We start from the raw sequence: 21,689 nt of genomic DNA on the forward strand, positions 1-21,689 counted from the left end.
GAAAATAATCTTCTGAATGGAAAGCCAATTTTGACATTTTTTTCTCTGGCAGATTTTTTTTTTACAAAAATAAAACCAAATAAAAATAAGTCTTAAAAATACATATGTTTAGAATAAAATGTTTAAAACGAAACGTATACGAAATTTGTTTTAAACAAAATCAATTGTTTAAAACAAGCTTTAATCGTTTGTTTCAAACATTTTGTTTTAAACAAAACAGCCCTGCCTGACAGGAATACCGATTCGATAATAAACATATTTCATAATTTTATTTTAAACTTTGAAATTAAAAATGGAGGCACTACAACGAATACAAATTGGATAACAACGCAGTGTTTTATAATTGCTTTATACATTGCAAATTCAGAAGAAAGAGCGTAATAGTACTTCAAAAAAACAAAGATTGAATTTAAAAAAGTAATGATTCATCTTCCCTTTATTCATTAAGCTAGTAACAGTGTCATATGTATACCATATTATAGAGTTTGGTTTCTATGATATGATGAATAAATGAATTATTACTGAAATCATAAGTGGTAGTAGGTTTATATCACTTCCGGTTTTAGTAGAGATATTAGAGTGGAGATTGAATATATTCTTAGGATGCTTAATTGATTGCACAAAGTCACTTCCTGCTACATGGTATCGTTTCCACTCTATTAAGATCAACGTTGAAAACGGACTTCTATCTTTTTTGCTGGATGACGAGCAATATTGAGAACTGAAGTCGTAGTGAATTCCTACCATTTCCGGTTTTAAGTAGATACTTTGAGATGGAAATTATATGTGTTCTTAAAACGTTTAATCGATTGCAGGATTCCGCTTCTATTTATTACTGTTTTTATTCTATAGCGATCAACGTTAAATCTGCAAGTGGCTGATTTATGCTACTTTCGGTTCTATTAGAGAGTTTACAGTGGTGAGGGATGTAATCTTAGAACGCTTCTTTATTACAGAAAAATGCTTCTCGCTATTTACGTTATTACAGTTTTGGTTCAACAGGAATCAATATTAAAACCGGAAGTAATTTAGTACCGTCTCTTCCGGTTTGAAAGAGGATTGAGAGGGAATATGGTAATTATGTTTAGAACGTTTCATCGATTAAAGAAAAGTGCTTGCCATTACCTGTTCTCGTTTTTGCTCCATGTATATTTATTTTCAAACCGGAAGTTGTAAAATGAAAACACTTTGGGATTTTAGTAAAGACTTAAGGATGGAGACGTAATTTAATTTAATATGCAAAATTGAAAGTCACTACGAGACTCCGTATCTCTTGAGCCCCCGGCAAATCTCGATGAAATTTTCAACATACATGAGATCGCGGCAGGCCTGTGTTGGCCCAGCGAGACACCGGAACATGTCCTGTTGCGGATATAATGCAGTGGCGATGCAACAATGATTCCCAAAGAAACTGGAGTATTCCTTTGGAGTATTTTATCAAACGTCGAATGAGGGAAATGAACAACAAAGTACAACATTTCTACAATCAAAAATAATAGTACATCGTTCAAATTAGAACAACACTTAAAATTCGAAAGAAAGAGAGATACCCATGTGTGATTCGTCTATTTTGTCTCAGTACAGAGTAAAGTCTCGGAAGAAGAACTTAAATGAAACGAAGTTTTTAACGTATCACACTTTATCTTCTAGGCTAATGATAAATGAACGGCTTCCTGTCCAAGTTACAAGTGTGCAAAAATTGAAAAAATTGAAAAAATAACTTTGATCCAGATTAGATTTAAAACGATTGTGCATAGGACAGTCAGGCGGCATGTAAAAAAATATAATATGTAGTATCGAAAAATGCAAAGATCATATGTGATGAACGAGTGTACAAGGAATTCTCCACATGACCCTGGGATTCCAAATATTGTCTGAATATATATGGGGCAAAAGTAAGCTGCATTAAACGGTTTCCTTTTCGTAATATGTAGTTCCGGGGAATATGATACTTCTGTGCACAGAAGCAACAAAGATGGATGAAACACGGGATGTTGTACACGTTGCATAACGATACAAAGAAGTGTGAATCTTCTTCCAGGGATACCTTTGATGGCATTTTCCCCTCCCTTCGAGTTGGCAAACCTCAACTTTCCCCTGAGCTATGGAAAACTACATTGCTATAGTGAATATACCAAAATAGTATCCTAGTGTAGCTCACTTACATTTTGATTTTGTCACTGCTGGAGAACTTTTCTAAAAGAAAGCTCGTTGGAATTATATCCAAAAAAGTGGGGAAAGTATTTTTTCGACGTTCTAGTGTACCTTGGAGCTGGGTGGAATACCTACACGGAGGAACACCTACAGAACTACCGTCCCTTGTGTTCCAATTGCGAGTGGCTCGTAGAAGGCTGTTTTGCAGTTTTGTTGTGGAATGGCATCGATTAGCGTGCCTGAGTTGTAATAGGCATCTATGCAACTTGTGAGTGATATACATAGTCAGATGCTCTACTGTTACGTGTGTAATTGCTATATAACAGGATGAGAGGTGTTGCTTTTAACGGTAGAGGGTTGTGTCCAGGTATTCACGATCGTGTAAAAGTGTAGACGTTGTTGTTTAAGCAAACTTGGTTGTGTTAATCTGGGCACGCCTGCGCAATGGCAGATGACCCTATCAACGAGCTGGCAGATATGCACCTCATTTCTGGAAAAGCAAGGGGCAATAGCCCAGAGGAGAGGCTTTTATATTGTGACCGTCGCCCTCAAAAGAGAGTAACTTTCCTTGTATTTTCCACGCCTCCATATTCGCCTCCGAGAGAGGGGTCTCTTCAATTTCTCCTAGGTGAAATCGGAGGAAATCGCACTATATGGACAGTTGAACTTGAAGACAGCGTACTGCGAATGATCAGAGAGCGTCTTGAAACTATCATGTGTAGGGCATAAAAATCCACGCGCAACTCTAGTAAACGATCAGCTGCAGAAATTTGGTGTGGTATGGTTGATAATTTTGTGGTAGGACCTTATTTATTAGCGGCCCGCCTGTGTGGGAGCACCTTTTATTTCTATGTATTTTTCTCCCAAAATTGTTACAACATATGCCCTTGAACATAAGACAGCAGATGTGATTACAGTATGACAGTGCACCTGCACATTTTGACAGGAATATGCAGACTTACCTAAGTGAAACGTTCCCATATCGTTGGATTAGGAAAGAAAATTTAGTGTTATGACAACTTAGTTCATCCTATCTCACGGCGCTTGATTTGTTTTCTAGGAGGTATGTATGAAACGCCTTTTGTATGCAACTTCGGCCACGACAGTCGAAGAACTTGTAGCTCGATTTAATACAACTGCGGAAATCATATACGAACTTTCAGATGTGTTTGACCGCACGCGGAAAAATTTGCTTTGCCGATGTCATCTTTGCAATGTGGTCAACGGTCGGCAATATCAGACTGTGAACTGTTATTCTTCACAGCTGTCTCGTTTACACATACTGCATTGCACAAATACTGTACAAGGTAGCTCTGGATTTTTCACAGTTACTCTACCTTGTACCAAACAGAATAAATCGGTAGTTTGAAACTGTATTTCTTTCTTTCATTGTGCAACACGTGCGACAGCCTGAGTATCGTCGAGTTTCATTCCTTCTGTACTCGGAGTTATCTTCCACGGAATTAAGCATTACGGGGAGGAAACCTTTTAATGCAACTTACTTTCGCCCTAATTGTATTCACATAATTTGTGGGAATCACTGTCGTTATGTGAAGAATCCCTTATACTCTAGTTCGTCATACATGATCGTTTACCCCTGACTGTCTTATGCACATTCCTTATAAACCTATTCTGGATCAAAGTTACTTTTTCCATTTTCACATACTCTTAAGTTGGACAGGAAGCCGTTCATTGACCATCCGTTACCATTAGCCTAGAAGTTATAGCTATGATACGCTAAAGACTTCGTTTCATTTAAATTCTTCTTCGAGTTCAGGAATCACCTCCAGACGTTCACTACATTAATAAAGTTACACCATATATATATATATATATATATATATATATATATATATATATATATATATATATATATCACCATATTATATAAGTTGACGAAGATATATAATATGTATTCACGTTCCTATGAGCGCCCTTTTGGTAGACTTGTCCACCGTCATCGTTAGCATCCCAGCACTTGACCTAATCGTGCCTGGGATGTTTCCTATTATTTGACTTTGACGATACAACTTAGCGGTTGGAGAGGAGACGAAAGGAGAGCAAATATTTAAAAATGATACAAAATGACCGATATTAGTGTCGAATCCATAACTTTCGGGATATATATATGTATATATATAATGATAAAAAAGAATACCGATATTAGTGTCGATTACATAGTTTTTGGGAGTCACTGAGACGAACAGTAATGTACACGTTACACTGTTACTTGCTTAATGTATAGATAGAGAATGAAGGACAATTATTGGATCAAAAGATCCAATTTATTTCAGGCAAAAATTTCTCGTAGGCTTTATATCTGGAGAACAACATATAGTGTACTCAAACCTAAATTATGACTTATCTCAGTATGATGTGCTTAGCGCCAGAAAAATATGAAAACTTGATATAGGGGCCATTCAAAAATTCTGTGGCCTTTGATCCAAAATATCTCATATATTTCATTCAATTAAAAAAATTGTGTACGTCTAATATCTGAAGAAGTACATATAGTGTAGCCAAACCCAAACTATCACATAACTCAATATGATGTACTTATTCCGTAAAAAATACGAAAACTCCATTTAGTGAGGGTTCAAAAATTGTGTGGTCCCTGATCTAAAAAATTAAATAAATTTCATTCAATCAAATATTTTCTTGTACGTCTTATATCTGCAGAACTACATATAGTGTAGCTAAACCCAAAGTATCACTTACCTCAGTATGATGCGTTTATTCCGTAAAAGTAAAAAAAAAGAAAAAGAAAGAAAACTTGATTTAGGAGCCGTCCAAAATCTTTATGGGCCCTGATCCAAAAAATTCAATATATTTCATTTAATCAATACTTTTCTTGTATGCCTTATATATGGACAACTACATATAGGGTAACCAAACCTCCCAAGATATCACTTAACGCAGTGTGATATGCTTATTCCGTAAAAAGAAAAAAAAATATATGAAAACTCGATTTAGGGACCGTCTAAAAATTTTGTGCCCGGTGATAAAAAATCTTTCATTAAATGGAAATTTTTCTTTTATTCCTTATAACTGGAGAACTACTTATGTGGAAAAAGCTCGATTTAGAGACCGTTCGAATATTTTGTGGCCCCTAATCCAAAAATTAATATTAGTCAAGACCGTAATATTTTGATCCATTTTATGGATCATTCCTAAAAATTCTTGTTTTTATCCAATCTTTCATTTAAACAGTATTACTCTCTTCGTTATCTCTTCTTATCTTAGCCGCCATAAACGTGGGACGTAAAAATTCTTTGTTCTCAATTTGTAATATATAAAGCATTGCTTATTTTCCTATTTGTATTCGGTGTAGAGCTTCAATTTTCTCAAAGTTTCAAATAAAATAATGAAATATGATTTACTATCGAATCGGAATTCGCGTCAGTATTATTTTTATTGGTGTTTTCCTTTCTTTCAATAGTTATAACAAGAAAATTAATTGCACTGTCACAAAATATGTGCGCTTTTCCAATAGCATAATAAGTGTTCCTATAATTTTAAACTTTGAAATTAAGCTTTGAAGCTGTACAACAAATACAAATTGGAAAAGGAATGATTTATAATTGCTGTTTAGTGGCGTACTGAAAGAAAGGGATTTCGGAGTTTGAAACCACCCTTGAGCAAGGTATTATGCAAAAGTAATCACGTTTCTCATATATATATATATATATATATATATATATATATATATATATATATATATATATATATATATATATATATATATATAGTTGGATTTAGGGGGTGCACCGGAGCACTTGCACTCCTCTCTGTTGTGAATATACACTATCTAAAATGAAAAGTTGGCAGTGAAAATAGCAATGCCTTATGAAAATTTCATGTCATGTTTCCGTTTCTGGCTTAAATAAAGCGGATTTTTGCAAAAGCAATAGTTTAAGTCAATACCCAATATACACCAGAGATGCCTCGAGGCATTTCAAACATTTAAATTTTATTCAAATATACACCCCTCAGAAAATCCTCGATCTGGCCCTATATATATATATATATATATATATATATATATATATATATATATATATATATATATATATATATATATATATATATACTTGATATTATATGAACTTGTGATCCTAAAGCTCCTGAACCCCATAAACATTTGCGTAGAGTATTGATTGTGTTTCTCTTATTATTTTAATCGTTTTATGCTTTAAACGAAATTTGAAGTGCAGGGACCTTGTGAAGGTGACCACCAACTTTATCAAAATTTATTTAATGCTTCTCAGTTTTTCTTCAAAACAATCAATAACGGACGAAAAATAAATGATAGAGTTTGTTTCTGAATCGAAATTTGAAATACAAGTGAAAAGTTGGTCCACCCAATCTTATTTTGTAAATGACACTTAATATCTTTTCAAAACAAATTATTTTCTCTTCAAACCAATCAATAAGAAAGGAAAGCACGTTATTAGCTTGAGTATTTAAAAGCAGAAAAAAACAGTATGAAGTTAGCTACCAAATGTATCCTGATAATATATATATATATATATATTTCTAATAGACCGTTTAGAATTATTTACCCTTACAATTTTTATATTCCCAAATTCAAGGTGAGAGATATAGGATATTGATATACTCAGGAAGTGTTGACCACCCTACAGAATATCGGTCGTATGCAGTTTCGGTCCTATGCCCAGAGATGGAGTGTGTCAGTGGGTCGGGTGGGTCATGGGTCAAGAGCATGTGACCCACTGTGGCCACCACCCACCATGACCCACTGCGACCCACCACCCACCATGACCCACTTTGACCCACCGACTCAGTATGATCTACTGACCCTCTCTGCTCACTGCACTGTAGACAGTATCTTCTGAAGACTAGTAAATTTGTCTTCGTTTTACTATCAAGACCTTCATTTCCCTTCCTTTTCCACTTGTTTGTGTCTACTTACCTGAGGTGAGTATGTCTAACCAAGTGAAAAAAGAATTTCAGGCACTTTTGGATATTAATATTTTTAATTGTAACTAGCTGAACCTGCGCCCTCTACACAGCGCATCATTCGCATATGAGCATAAATCTCCTTCTCATTCCTCACAACATATGTACATGTCCCTTTACAGACACAAGTGAAAGACGTCTTGATTTTAAAAAACATCGGCAAGGGGTATCATAAAGGGGAGATTTTTTCGATTATTTTTTCTCAATATCTCGCACCGTTTGCAAGATTTGAGCCTACTTCCGGTTGGAGTTTCTAATTCATGTTTGACCAGTGTTTTCTTTCTTCTTGTATGCAGTATGTAATAAGCAAATACATTACATATACAATTAACTATAATGCCAATTATATATGGTGTTCATTGGGCAAAACACTCAAAAAATAAAGATTTATCTTAGACTCGAGAAATATATCCTTCCTTTTTCACTATTATTTGGCCATGGAACTAACTCCTGAGACATATATAACCCCAATATACAACACTGTGGTGTTGGAATGTGTAACGCATAGGATATGATGTTATAACTTTTTTTATTCCAACGCTTGCAGTGTACCCTAAAAAATGTAATAAAGAAATAATGGCCACGTTTTTTTGTAAATATTCAATTATAACTGGACAATCAAAGCAAAATTTCCAATCGATCATTGAGAACGTCACCTTGCTAGAGCCTGTAGTTTCCAAGATCGTATTATCGAAAGGATTGACCACAAACATATAAACATAGTTTAAAATAACTTGGAAGATGGAAGCACAATTCACAAGCATTGATTTTAGAGAAGGTTTAATCAAATACAAAGGCTTTGAACAATAATTTTACGTCATAAACTTTATGAGAAAGATATAGTTAACTAATTTAGACTATTTAAAGTACAAGTACTCAAAATGTTTGTCTCTGTTAAATGTGAAATCACACATAACCGTAAATGAAAGATTTGAAAGCCAAAGTTATAGGTTGGAGCTCAGGCGCTTTTAATGGCTATTGTAGCATTTTAATAGATAGATAATAACAATAGGACTTATACCACTACTTTGCTTTCGAGACCTTTAAGCTTTTAGAGGAGATAACTATTGGAGAAAATACATTTTTGAATCACTGTAATATATAAATTATTATATAAAAAATTGAATGTAACTATTTTTGTCTGATCATCACGGTCAAATTCCAAAGTCAAATGAAATTACATTTTGTATATAATTAGGCCTTGATCCAAACTGGGATGTTATGTTGCTTTTATTATAATGCATAATATCCTAAGGAGGTAGTGAGGATTCGAATTTTTGGGGAAAAAATGAGTAGCTCGCAAGCCTTTAAATTTACGGAGCTCAAATTCAGTGTATTAACTCTTTATTGAAAATAAACAGAATGTGTCCTAGCATTATTTTAAATTCCGATTTATGTTGGGGGAGGCACTTTATATATGGAAAATCGGTAGTGAGTTGGTTTGTAAAAATTATCGAAAACGATCGATGTTATTTAAGAAAAAAAAGAATGAAAAAAGAGAATGCCTGGCTTCATATATCCATTTCTTTCTACTAATTGCTGAAATAGTTGCTGAAGCTTATGTTTATTATATGGAGCGTTTATAGCACAGGGCAATCAACCCATAAAGTTGTGAGAAAAATAGGCATAAAATATGTATTGTAAGCTCAATTACACGGCAATTTTAAATTTGGATTGTAAACATAATTATATGGAAAATTTTACGTTTGTTTCCCTTTTACGTTGGTCTACTTACCTTGATTAGGAACTTTCAAATTTCATCGTTTTTTAAACTGAAACGTATTGTTAATTCAAGAAGTAAATAATTATACTATGATAATTTAATTTAAATTCATCGTAATTTGGCACATGCCAAACAGCAGTGTGGTAATTGAAGGGGAAGAAGGACGAAAATTCCCATTCACCTCTGAACACTTTTTAGGAACTTCGTTCCCTTTCGCTTTCTAGACGGGGAAGGGAACTTGGTAATTGCATCAGACCTTCATGTGTAATTACAAAAATTAAATTTATAAGCAAATAAGAATAAATCAGTTTATCAGGATTTAATTTATAATTTATAAACAAGATTTCCTATCCAAGGCGCGGTAAATGAACTTTCTGTTCTCCATGAATCGACATTGCCAACTGACATGGTCGATATGGAAAAGATGTTGTATGGTGATAGAGAGATGATAGTTCTTGCTGAGTATTTCAAAACTGACCAAGAAAAATCGTTATCAGACTTAAGTCTAACAAGCAGATTGTCGATGAGGAGTTACAGAAATCGGGTAGAAGTATTATTAATTTCCACGACAGAGTGCGAACTGGGATTTCTCCTTATGCATTTACAGATGACTGATATTAGAAATTGACTAAGTGCTCAACATTGTCTAACTAGTTGTCCATCAATGTTAATGGCCCAATGCTAGACAAGCTCAAAGTAGGCGAGCCAGTTACTTCTTGGCTGAAAGATGGACATCATTCCGCTGCGGACGATTTACCACGAAAAAGTTACCAACAGGAAATAAACCCGATTTCAGATTTGTTTTAAGAGGGAAAATTAGGAGTTACAGAAAATGTATACTTCTATTACTAATGGCTTATTTGTGTTATTCAACTTTGTACCTAATTTTTAGTAAGTCTATTCTTTGCTTTAGGTAAACGAATTTCAATTAAATATTCATAATAATTGCAATTATGCATATTTTAACTTAAATTTGACGAGGTGTTTTAGTGATTACACAAATTACAATTATGAGCATACGTTATGGAGTTGCTCTCACATAGGGTACCCGAGCACCTTTACAGACTATGAGAAACTGATTTTCAAGTCTTTTGTGGGAAAAATACTGTAAACTGAAAAACCATAACCTTTCACATATTGTACAGTGGTATTTTCTTGCGAATAGAAGTTTCTTTTGGAATGCGTTCAGAAATTAACACTTGCAAGAATACTCTCTTAGTACAAGTATAATTTGGGCACACACTAATTTCCCCCCACCTCGAACTGTTTCAATTTCCTCACTGACAAACACTTTACCATTTTATATAGTAAAGGTCATGTCCACCCTTATTATAACAGAGTGGTGCTTGAACGATTGACTAGAAATTCAAACTCCGATTAGTGACAATTTCACAGTCTTGTTTTATTCCAAGTGTAAACTTTTTAGTAAGTACATAAGAGGCCGTAGATCGTGTTCAGAGTTGATGGCGATGGATATTGGTGAGTCAGAGTAGGTCACAGTAGATGAGAGTGGTTCATGGTGGGTGGTGGGTCACGGTGGGTCAGAGTGGGTCACGGTTGGTCATTGTGGGTGGTGGGTCAGAGTGAGTCATGGTGGGTGGGTGGTCAGTGGGTGGTGGGTCATTGGGTCGTGGGTCAAGTTTTCATTGACCCACCCCAACTCTGCCTATGCCGGGCCAATTCTATGCCGTTTCGGTCTTGTGCCGTTCCGATCCCAAGCCGTTCCGTTCGTACGCAGTGTCGGGCCTGTGTATGTAACCCCAATGTATGACACATTTAACCACTTGTCCTTGTTCTTGGTATATTGTACAAGAAACCATATGTGTTTAACTTTTCCTTGATTTTTCTCTATTTTTAAAAATGTCGGCTTGACCACTGTTGCACTAACCCCCTCAATTGTAAGACATATTTCTATTTTGTTACACATTATGTACGACAAATGATTTCTCCGTTTAAAAGAAAATGTTGGCTTCATTGCCTGTAGAATATACATTATGCATTAAAAATAGTTTTTTTTTTAGAACAGAAGGATATAATCAGAAAGGTTATAAAGAAATTATTCATATTGTAACAAACTCATACAAAGCACATAAAATCTAATACATAGTACGTTTTCATAATATAAATTATATATTCATTCAATTCATCTCCTCGGTTACCTCGGAATATTTTAGCATTTGCGATGCACTGTCCACGTACACCATAATCCAAATATGTTACTCAGAGCAGCTTTAATATATCTTCAACACTTTAATCGTATGTTTAGCGTTCAGTATGTTTACTGTCCTCAGAAATGTAAATGTCGCCTCCTTACATGCACAAATCATTGCACGGAAGGATATGTTGCAGTTAGAAGGAAAATTCATACAAAGCTTTTTCTTGTTACATTAACATTTCAGTAGTTTGAGTATAATAGAGGGGGCCGGCGTAGTTTTTACCATCAGAGGTACGAAAACATCATTCTAAACAGCCCACCCTCATTGTTAGATAAAGGAAGTTTGGGACTTGCAACGATATCGTTTTGCTACACCATACCAAGTAATGTGCGAGTAATATAGGAAGATGTCCGTCTTCTCGAATTCCAATCACATATTGTGAAACATTGTCCATAGTGCTTCACTAAAAGTTGAATGATTTGCTTTGGAGATGTAAAATGTACACAGAAAGTTTTCCGGACCAGCGTAAAGGATTGAAATGGTTTAGGTTCCAATTCCAATTCCTTAAAGGCACTCAAACACGTAATGTTTATGTTTCGTTATTCTTTTACATTCAGGATGTACTTTTTGCGTGTTAGACTAACAATAGTGATAGAGTATCTTTGTTCAGATATCCTGTAACAAGTAATTTGTTATGCATATGAGAATATTGTTCAGATTACCGTGTATGTGATACGAAATTCGATAGATAGAAATGAAATCTATTATGGAAATACTATATAGATGATTTTTCAAATAATGTTACTCTTTTAACACCTTAACTGTAATACCGGTCTTTGAGACCTTGAACAATATTTGTTTTAGTCGTGTGTAGCCCTGATTAACCTAGCTTCCTCTACGTCTCAGCAGCTTCTCCCCCTTTACCGCTCTTAACAATAATCTTGTTATTGGGTAGTTTGAGTTTGCGACTTGATTGTTACAATTTACTTTTCGAAACACTCCAGATCTCAGATAATGGATATTTTGGTATATGTCACTTTCACGACGATCTTTGGTACCGCGTATTACGTTGTACGCCATATACGCTATTTCGACTAAAGCAAACACCAAAAATATAGGCGGGTAGCGCGCGCACCTTACAGCTCGCTGTTTTCAACTCTCCCTTGTCATGTGACACCTCCTTCCCCTCCTGTTGCAGGAGTAAGCAGACGACAGCCGTTTACCTAGCCACAGCTCAAAGCTTGCGTTCTGCCGTAACCAATCTTCAACACGCGCGCGAAACATGAAACCTTGACAGTGACTGAGCAAGACAAATGTAAATGTGGCAAGTGCGTAGGTTGCTAGTTGGCTGTTGCTCTGTCAGCCCACTTTTTGTTGCGCGCGCAACCGCCTATATGTTTGGCATTTGCTTTAGTTTTATTATAGTAATGTACAGTTTGTTATTATTTAAGTTACCTATGCTTTTCTGGAGACACCATTGACAGTCCAGTACGAGTAAAAAGGTTCCGCATAGAGATAACAGATTTGTGCCGATAGATCGTATCAGATTGATTTTAGATAGGGAGAACAGTGACAGTGGCAGTGAAATAATAATCGTATGGATACCTCCGATGGTGATCCAGATTATGTACTCTCAGAATCACAGGAAGACTCAAGTTATGTGGCTGATAGTGTGATGGAAATGAAAAAGATGATTAAATGGAATGTGAGGTACCAGAGAAGATTGGACTACTTATTGATAATTGTAATGTTCCTTAATATATTTTTGGTTGATTCAGAAAGAACGGAAATGATGAACCATATCAATATTGCACAAGAGCTATCTGGAAACAGTCGTATTCGAACCCCGGAGCACAACTTAGTTACAGAAATATTACTATGATTGACTAGGTCTCGCGAAAAGCATTGGAAATAATCCTGATATATTAACGATCTTGAATTTAATACTTGAATCTACAGTAATTAAGAAAATTTCAAATACTAATGTAAAGTTTGCATCAGTAAGAAAACTTGAGTGATCCATGATACAAATCACACTACCGAGAAACAGGCTGTGCTGAAGTCAATGCGAGTATAGGCTTGCTAATTATGACACCAGTTTTGAAATCAAATCATGAAACTGTTCTGTGAATGTTCTCAAAAGATGTTTGTAATAGACTGTACATCAGTATAGTACAAAAGCACAGCCTAAGCCATTGAAGACAAAAAGTAAAACTTCAATATTTGGTTACGTTTGTTCCTCTTTGTAACGGTTTCGTCTCGTAAAACATATATTTAATTATTTCATTGCTTTTTGTATAGTTTCGTCAAATACTTGCAAGTTATAATATAATGCGTACTTGCTAGTTAAAAATAATATATACTGAAAAGTTCATTTATAAATTAAGTTTAAACATACTATATAATTGTACGATGAAGAACGTAGAGATGTTTGTAGTATTTTGTCGCTTAAGTTGTAAAAATGTATTGCTTATAAATACAAATCGATATACCAGTTTCTCAGACCGTATATTGCAGTTAACGTTTTGGAAGTTATATTACGATTACAGTGTAAAGAAATATATAAAGCGAGTTACTGATTAATAAAAGATCTTTGGACAAGATCACGAATAAGGTTAATTTAGATAACTGTTCTTTCATCCATTACCACAGACAAAAATACGACGGAAGAAAGACTAATTTCTCTTTTTTTCTTTCCACTCGACCTTGGCACTTCCACAATAATTTACTACTCCTTCATGTATTGTATTATTAAAACAAGAAGGGACCCTTATCAAGACGAAATTGGTATACGTTCTTTAATCTATGCCTGTATGTTGCAATATACCAGTTAAATGAACATATAAACTTTGACATTGCGTTTACACAGAAAATGAATGTAATATTCTTTGGTGTTTCATTATCTGAACACAGTTCGATATTTCAAAGATATGTTGGCATAAAAGAAAATCTATATTTTTCGTTATACGAGTTATGCATCTCGTCCAAAAAATTTCGATATTGAGATATTAACACCATCTGGTATGCATAGGTGTTTTATGATATACACTCTATAGCTCTAACAAAGCCGATAAGCAACGGAAATATTGTAAATTCAAATATTAAAATATACTATATGTCATTATCCACGCGCAACAAACCAATAATGAGGATTAGAAATTTTTAAAAACTTAGAGAACCCCATGCCTTCTTGCTCTCTAGATATCCGTAGTGTGTAAATAAAAACATAGAAGTCAGTGGAGAGCTTTTGAGAACGCGGCACTGAACCTCCGGGTTCCATAGGCCATAGAGTTAGTTAGTTAGTAAATAAAAACAATTTCAAAGAGGCTCTCGCCCAAAAATCATAACTAGATTCAGAAAAATTAAAAGGTTTTTCTCTCATAATATTGTAAGTTCTAAGGCCAGAATGTTTATTCGAAACGATTGGTAATACTTCTATTGCTGTTCCTGTGGAAACAAAACATATTTTCATCGTCGTATCCACCAAAATAGAGGGTTTTGTCGTGATTCGCAATGTGCCTTCCAACATTTCTTGTTTTTAGCGTGGTTGGTGAGATTGAAATTGCATTCTATTTGCTGCGTGTATCTTTTAATTCCGTGATGGATCAGGAACCAAGACCTCGCAGTAAATTATTCCACTGAAAATCGTTAATAAGTTAAGACCGTGTTGTAGAAGCAGTCCTGGGCAAGACTGATCGTATCAGACGATTGCATCAACTACATTTTGGGAAAAGTTAGCAAGGTATTTCGTTTAAATTCTACATAGATATTAAATGTAATTATACGCTTAGAAATGAATAAGAAACAATGATGATGCCCGGAAGTAGCAGATAAAAATTTCATACCCATCATGGTGTTTCCAGCGCATATGATCAAAGTAACTTACTGATTTTCGAAGCGTTGAAGTAGTAGAAAATGGATCGATCTGGGCCAACCTAGCTCATACTAGAACAACTCACAAGCCCCTGGGAAAATGACCACCGTACACGGTGAGCCCACGGTCTTTTACGACCTCCATTTTAGGAGTGAATTTAATCCCTTTTATGAGCACTTTTAAGGGGGTGTATTCGTTCTCTTTTACGAGCACTTTTAAGGGTGAACTCATTCCCTTTTACGAGGATATTATTCAACCCCTATTTTAACATAGGAGATAACACATAAGATTACGAACACATAGCAAAGCAGATAACACACAGCAGATCAGATAACACAACATAACAAGGGTGTACTCGTTCTCTTTTTCAACCTCTATTTTAACATAGGAGATAACACATAAGATTATGAACACATAGCAAGGCAGATAACACACAAGACTACGTAACACACAGCAGATCAGATAACACATAACATAACAAGGGTATACTCGTTCCCTTTTATGGTCACTTTTTCAACCCCTATCTTAATTACGAACACATAGAAGAGCAGATAACACATAAGAGTACGTAACACACAGCAGATCAGATAACACATAAGAGTATGCAACATAACAAGGGTGTACTCGTTCTCTTTTATAATTACTTTTCCAACTCCTATTTTACCATAGCAGAAATTACATAAGATTTTTTTTCAACCCCTATTTTAAGGCAATGAATACCTATGTATCATAGCGATTCGATACGCTCTTTGAACCGATTTGGATGAAACTCGGCATATGGGGGTTTTCGACCATGCTGAATACGAATATCATACTTATTTTTTACCTGGGTTTTATAGTTTATGTGGGATACGCCCTTTGTATGACAATTTTAACCGATTTGGATGAAACTCGGCATATGGGGGTTTTCGTACATGCTGATTACAAATATCATACCTATTTTTATATAGGTATAACAAAGGTATAACATTCTGAGCTTTTCTTCTGATTGTTTCACAAATGAAATAGACCACCAGTAATACAAAATGGTATAAAATACCTAGCTTGTTATAATGAACCTTCTTTCCTTTTTTCGTGTTTTTTTCTGCTTGCTATAAAAGTGAATAGGTCAAACAAATTTGTTTTTCTATGGTTGGTACAGAAAGTAGACCTTCTCCGCTTTTTTAATTGCAAACAAAATTTATTCATTCTTCAATAGGTCACTCAAATTTAATAGCACAAAAAGGTATAAATTGACCTTGTTTGCTTAAGAAACTGAAATTTATTCTTTCCTTTTTCTGCATGCTATAAAAGTGAATAGGTCACACAAATATATTTCTTCGTTTGTTTAAATAGTACAACATGGTCAAGAAACTGGGTAGACCAAAAACACAAAAAGCTGTAACATGCTGAGCTATTTAAAATGGTATTTCCTTGCTTTTTTCGGTTTGATACAAATTTTACAAAAAGGCATAAAATTATAAGCCAGTTAACAATGGTTGTCGTTGGTAAAAAAAGAAATAGGACACCCCAATAAATGGCACAAAAAGTATAGAATGCTGATCCTTCTTCTCCTTTTCTTGTTAGTACAAAGTGTTAATTCTTTCCTTTTTTCTGCTTGGCTAGTTAACATGACCCTTCTTTGATTTTCTTCTGATTGGTACAAAAAGTAGTACAAAATAGTATAAAGATCTCAGTTAGTTAAAATGGTTCTTCTCTACTTTTTTTCTGGTTCATACAAAGCTAAATACTCCATCCAATTTGAGTAAAGTGGTTCATGTCCGCTTTCTCAAATTTAGCCCTTCGTTTTGTTTAAATAATACAACATGCACCAGAAATTCTAAGCTAGATAAAAATGGCATTTCTCCTTGGTACAAAATGGAATAGATCACTTAAATTTATCCCTTCGTTTATTTAAATAGTTAATATGGCATATCTTTGCTTTCTTTCTTGTTACTCCGTCCAAACTAATTTTTGCGTTACAGAAATTCTGCGCTAGTTAAAAAGGACTCTTTTCGCTTTTTCTTTCGTTTATTTGAGTAGTACAAAATGGTATAAAATACTCAGCAAGTTAAAATGGTTCTTCTTTGTTTGGTATAAAAAAGTAGAACACCCAAATTTGTTCTTTCGTTCATTGGGCTAGTATAAAGGTATTCGATTTTTCTGGTTAGTACTTTGACCTTCGATTTTTTCTGGTTAGTACAAAAAACAGGTCACTCAAATTTATCTCATCGTTTGTTTAAATAGTACAAAAAGGCACAGAAACTCTCAGTTAGTTAAAATGGGTCTTCTTCACTTTTTTCTGGTTCGTACAAAGCTAAATAGCTCACTCATATTTATGCCTTCGTTTATTAGACTAGTTTAAAATAATATAAAATTCGCAGCTAGTTAAAATGGTCCTTTTTTTGCTTTTTCCTTTGTTTGTTGAAATAATACAAAATGGTATAAGATGATCCTGCTTCGGTTTTTCAAATTAAATAGCTCACTCAAATGCATTACTTCGTTTAATTGATTTTGTGTTGACACAAAATTATAAGTCCTTTGTTTATTTGAATACTCCAAAATGGTGCAATTTCTTTGTTTTTCTCGGTGGTACAAAACTAAATACTCCATTGTTTATTTGAGTAGTAAAATTATAAAATAGTCCTTCTTCGCCCTTCTTCTTAGGTTGGTACAAAACTAAATAGACCACTCAAATTCTGAGCCAGTTAAAATGGTATTTCTCATTGATACAAAATTGAATAGGTCACTTAAATGTATTCTTTCGTATGATATAAAATATTCAGCTAATTCATTCTTTCTCGGTAGAATATCGAAATTATTCTTTCGTTACAGAAATTATGAACTTGTTAAAATGATCCTTCTTCGGGTTTTTCTGATTGATACAAAAATAGAACATTTCAGTATTTCAAAAGTTACATAATGGTCAATTTTCGTTTCTTTAAACAGTACACAATGAGATAGTTAAAGTAGCTCTTCTTCTCTTTTCCAGCTGGTACAAAACTAAATACTCTATTCTTTCGTTTATTTGAATAATGGCCCTTCACTTTTTCCAGTTGGTACCTAAGGAAATAATCCAATCAAATTTTTCTGGTTCGTACAAAACTAAACACTCCATCCAAATTTGAGTATTGCAAAAATGAAATGAAATTCTGAGGTAGTTTAAAAAAATGGTCCTTCATGCTACAAAATTGGAAAGCTCACCCAAGAGTACAAAATAGTATTGAACTTCTGAGCCGGTTAAATTTATCCGATTGTTTGTTTATTTAAATAGTACATAATGATTTAAAATACGCAGTTATTTCTCGTTGGTGCAAAATTGAATAGGTCACTCAAATTCACCCGTTCGTTTGTTTAAATATTAGAACATGGTCTAGAAAAATGACATTTCTCATTGGTACAATATTCCTTCGTTTATTTAATTAGTACAAGAAGACCTATAATTCTCAGCTAGTTAAAATGGCATATATTTGCTTTCTTTTTCGTTAGTGACCTTTGATCTCGATGGTCATTATTTTGAAACTTGCAGTGATTGATGACCTCTTGCTAAATGTGGAAACAGCACCTCAATATTTGGCTCCGTTTTCGAGTTATTAGGTTTTAAGTATTTTGGCCTTTGACCTCGATGGCCATTATTTTTGGAACTTGTGGTAGTTGATGACCAATTACTAAATGTGGAAACAGCACTTCGATATTTGAATCCGTTTTCGAGTTATTAGGTTTTAACAATTTTGACCTTTGACCTCGATGACCACTAATTTTGGGACATGTGGTACCTGATGAACAATTACTAAATGTGGAAACACCATCTCAATACGTTGCTTCGTTTTCGAGTTATTGGGTTTTAACTATTTTGACCTTTTACCTCGATGACCACTAATTTTGGAACTTGTGGTAGTTGATGACCAATTACTAAATGTGGAAACACCACCTGAGTATGTGGATCCATTTTCAAATTATTAGGTTTTAAGTATGTTGACCTTTGACCTCGATGGTCATTATTTTTTGGAACTTGTAGTAGTTGATGCCCAGTTACTAGATTTGGAAACAGCACTTCAATATGTGTCCCAGTTGTCGAATTATTAGGTTTTAAGTATTTTGACCTTTGACCTCGATGGTCATTATTTTGGAACTTGTGGTACCTGATGACCAATTACTAAATGTGAAAACACCACCTCAATATGTGGATCCATTTTCGAGTTATTAGGTTTTAAGTATTTTGACCTTTGACCTCGGTGGTCATTATTTTGGGACATGTGGTACCTGATGACCAATTGCTAAATGTGGAAACACCACCTCAATATGTTGCTTCGTTTACGAGTGATTGCGCTTTAAGTGTCGTACAAAGAGCGTATCTCACATAAACTATCAGACCTAGATAAAAATAGGTATGATATTTGTAATCAGCATGTGCGAAAACCCCCATATGCCGAGTTTTATCCAAATCGGTTAAAATTGACATACAAAGGGCGTATCCCACATAAAGTATAAAATCCAGGTAAAAATAAGTATGATATTCGTACTCAGCATGGTCGAAAACCCCCATACGCCGAGTTTTGATCCAAATCGGTTCAAAGAGCGTATCGAATTGCTATGATACATAGGTATTCATTGTCTTAAAATAGGGGTTGAAAAAAAATCTTATGTAATTTCTGCTATGGTAAAATAGGAGTTGGAAAAGTAATTATAAAAGAGAACGAGTACACCCCTTAAAATGTACTCATAAAAGGGAATGAATTTGATGTATTCTCTGGTCTGCTGTGTGTTCGTAGTCTCAGTGTAATTTCTGCTATGTTCAATTAGAGGTGGAGAAAATGAATACTATGCCCCCTGTGCTATGTCCGTTATGTTTCGTAGTCTCTGTTATGGTAAAATAAGGGTTGGAAAATAAGCCATACTCTTGTATTTGATCTGTTATGTAATCTGTGCTATGTTATAATAAGGGTTGGAAAATATGCTCATAAAAGAGAACGAGTACATCCCTAAAATGCTGTGTGTTCATAGTCTCAGTGTTTTCTGCTTTGCTATGTGTTCGTAATCTTATGTGTTATCTCCTATGTTAAAATAGGGGTTGAAAAATATGCTCATAAAAGAGAACGAGTACACCCTTGTTATGTTACGTACTCTTATGTGTTATCTGATCTGCTGTGTGTTACGTACTATTATGTGTTATCTGCTTTGCTATGTGTTCGTAATCTTATGTGTTAAAATAGGGGTGGAAAATATGCTCATAAAAGGAAACGAGTACACCCTTGTTATGTTACGTACTCTTATGTGTTATCTTCTCTGCTGAGTGTTACGTAGTCTTGTGTGTTATCTGCCTTGCTATGTGTTCGTAACCTTATGTGTTATCTCCTATGTTAAAATAGGGGTTGAGAAAGAGAACGAGTACACCCTTGTTATGTTATGTGTTATCTGATCTGCTGTGTGTTATCTGCTTTGCTATGTGTTCGTAATCTTATGTGTTATCTCCTATGTTAAAATAGGGGTTGAAAAATATGCTCGTAAAAGGGAACGAGTTCACCCTTAAAAAGTGCTCGTAAAAGAGAACGAATACACCCCCTTAAAAGTGCTCATAAAAGGGATTAAATTCACCCCTACAATGGAGGTCGTAAAAAACCGTGGGCTCACGGTGTACGGTGGTCATTTTCCCAGGGGCTTGTGAGTTGTTCTAGTATGAGCTAGGTTGGCCCAGATCGATCCATTTTCTACTACTCGTTGAAGCAAAAAGTAAGTTGATGTTCGATATTTTATTCCATTTAATACACCTCTATGGTGATTTTATATTTTTTATAATAACTTTATAATGTTTCAAACTACTTTTGAACATTTATTCCCTTTTTACAATCATTTTTAGGGTTGCCAGTTTAGGGACTGACGGCTTTTAAAAGTGTAAAGTTTTAATATGGTCAGAGATACAAAAGCAAAATCATGTATTTTGAAGGTGGTTTTTTTTCTTACTTGCAAACTCATTCTAACTCAGTGAGCTCCATTTGTAATTTTTACAAGATCTCAATCCCTCTCCACGTATTCTGTAACATCAGAATGACATAACATCTGATTGCTACTGAAGCAATCGCATTCCTGATAAGGCTCTTCAGTTCATCAAGGTTTCACACCTTTTCATCAGAATAAACACGGTCTTCCACATATTCCACAGGAAGAAGTCCAGATTGGTATCATCATGAGAGCATGGAGGCCACCTAATTGGCGCACCCAACGGCCAGAAAATACAGTATCAAGGTACACCCTTACTTGTAGGATCCAATGTGGAGTGCATCACCAATTGGAATATCACTTGACATTGCAAATGTTGAAACTGGGGAACAGCAAAGTGTTCAAGCATGTCTAAGAACACATTTCCTGTTATGATTTGCTGAATGAAAAAGAAGGGACATATAACTGCATTATGTGTTACAGCACACCAAACATTCAATTTGAGACTTTCTCTAGAATGTTCTATGTACGCATTATGATTGTCAGATCCCCATATCGTACTATTGTGTCTGTTAACACAGCCAGACAAGTGAAAAGTTGCCTCTCCATATAAAACAATGTTCAATAAGAAATTATGGTCATAATCAATGCTCTCCAGAATTTCAGTAGCAAATGCTGCTCCCTGTCTCTTATCGCTGGACTTAACTTCTTGGAACAATTGAACCTTATACGCGCGCAAACGTAATAGTTTGTGTACCACAATGTGCACTGTTGACTTTGGAATCACCAATTGCGTGCTCGCTACTCAAATAGACTTCCTCGGGCTACGTGAGAAACACTGACTTATTGGTTTCACATTGTCTTCTGATACACGCTTTTTACTATC

This window comes from Thermobia domestica, assembly GCF_964235325.1.
Source record: "Thermobia domestica chromosome 18 unlocalized genomic scaffold, izTheDome1.hap1.1 SUPER_18_unloc_1, whole genome shotgun sequence".
In the NCBI taxonomy this organism is placed as follows: Eukaryota; Metazoa; Arthropoda; class Insecta; order Zygentoma; family Lepismatidae; genus Thermobia; species Thermobia domestica.